This window comes from Macaca nemestrina, chromosome 4, assembly GCF_043159975.1.
Source record: "Macaca nemestrina isolate mMacNem1 chromosome 4, mMacNem.hap1, whole genome shotgun sequence".
NCBI lineage: Eukaryota > Metazoa > Chordata > Mammalia > Primates > Cercopithecidae > Macaca > Macaca nemestrina.
Genome location: NC_092128.1, coordinates 108,149,891 through 108,152,172, shown reverse-complemented (window position 1 = coordinate 108,152,172; position 2,282 = coordinate 108,149,891).

Here is a 2,282-nt window from a genome sequence, read left to right as displayed (position 1 = left end):
ACTATATTTAGTTAAAAAAACCTTTGTCACCTGTAAAGAAATGTTGTGACAAGAAATAGTGATGTGACAAAGATGATGATGATGATGATGATGCTGATGCTGCTGCTGCTGATGATGATGATATCCTCGCTTCCACCCTGAGGTCTACACCAGGAAGACTTCTGCTGTTGGAATAACTTATGTCACTCGCTTGGCTTCTCAGAGTACGAGAAATTGTATTTATACTCATGTCAGGATATTACAAGGTATTTTAGGGCAGTTGCTAGGGTGACAAACATATTTTATGGGGAGCATGAATGCACCTCAAATCTGTACTTCATCTCAGCAAAGGACTAGATTCAAGTCCTGTGTAATTCTCAGGAAACAGAGTTACAGAGTCATTTTTAAAGCAGAATGTGTTTTTCCAGAAACAGAGCAGCAGGCCCTGCTCTGTGGGAGACAATACTCCTATAAATAGAGAAGAAATCTAATGGTATTTTGTCTTACGCAGGAAGGCTTAGAATATCAGGGCAGAATTTCAATTTTTAATGTATTTATTCATCAATAAGATTCAAACACACACATGTACACATATCAAATAAATCTAGTAACTGAATCACCAAACGAGAGCTTTTATTCCAGGCTAAGCCGGTCAGCCACCAGTTATGAGCTTCAGGCATCCTAGCCATGTTTGCTGGAATAGTCTCTGACCTTTTCTTTTGACAGTAACCTTAACTTCTTGTCTCATTGCCTACATTAGTCAGGGTTCTCTAGAGAGACAGAACTAATAAGACAGATGTATACATGAAGGGGAGTTTATTAAGGTGTATTGACTCACACGGTCACAAAGTGAGGTCCCACAATAGGCCGTCTGCAAGCTGAGGAGCAAGGAAGCCAGTCCAAGGCCCAAAACCTCAAAAGCAGAGAACCTCACAATGCAGCCTTCAGTCTGTGGTCAAAGGTCCAAGAGTCCCAAAGCTGAAGAATTTGGAGTCCGATGTTTGAGGGCAGGAAGCATCTAGCATGGGAGAAAGATGGAGGCCAGAAGACTCAACCAATCTAGTCTTTCCATGTTCTTCTGCCTCCTTTTATTCTGGCTGTGCTGGCAGCTGATTAGATGGTGCCCACCCAGATTGAGGGTGGGTCTGCCTCTCCCAGTCCACTGACTCAAATGTTAATCTCCTTTGACAACACCCTCACAGTCCCACCAAGGAACAATACTCTGCATCCTTCAGTCCAATCAAGTCGACACTCAATATTAATCATCACACTGCCAAGTCTACATTCACTCAGCTCTTGACAGTTTAGCCTTAACTCCTTTTAGTGGCCCGGGGCTGCACCTTGGACTTGAAGATAGATTTAGCTTCTTCAGTTCCAGGCAATCTCTCTACCTGATGGAGTCCCAGCTTGGAACTCATCATCAATGATAGTTTTAACACTCATTCTGTGAGAGGTTCAAAGAGAATGGCCAGCTCTTGCTTGAGAAAGATAAGAAACAGTTACACTGTGTCTTTACCTTAGTGGCTTTAAAAGAGTTTTACTCTCTTTAAAAAACAAAAAAATCTGTGGCTTACTGTTTACTTAACATCCTTCTCTTAATCCTTTATTGTGGTCCCTGAATCTCTAGAGTGGATTTTCTCCAAGGATGACTTTATCAATTCATTCAAAAATGCTGATTAGACCAGGCATCGTACTTAACAGCGTAGGTCCAGAAGTTGCCTGTTAGTTTGATTCTGCCTTTGCTAAGGAACGTGTCATCTGCTTGTGCAATGTCACTCAACAATCTCCTTGCATTTGCCAGCACTCCACTAGACAGTCTCTTTGCCTTTGAATTCTTCATCTTTATGCACCAGTCTCCTTCTCACACACTCTCACTTTCACTACTATTTCAACTTGCACTTTAAAACCTTAAATTATCTACCATAATAAACTCAATTGTTTAGATTTGATATCCATATTTTGTATACAGTTCAACAGAAAGGCGGGTCTATGAAATTAGGAACTATAATTTATCTATTATCCTAATTTCATAGGCAATATCTATATTATCCTATATTTTCCTAATTTCATAGGAAATTCCCTATGAAATTAGGATAATTTGATTTATCTCTTACTGCTTCACCAACACTTAGCACAGTAGCACCAAAAACACTGTAGGTGCTCAAATGTTTGCTTATGGGTGGATGGACAGATGCTTACTTTGTGCCAGGCAGACAGTAAGAATTTCATAATTTTTTAGTATTACCCCCACAATGATTTTATAAGGGTAGGAATCATCAGTGTCGCTTTATGGATAGGGAAGC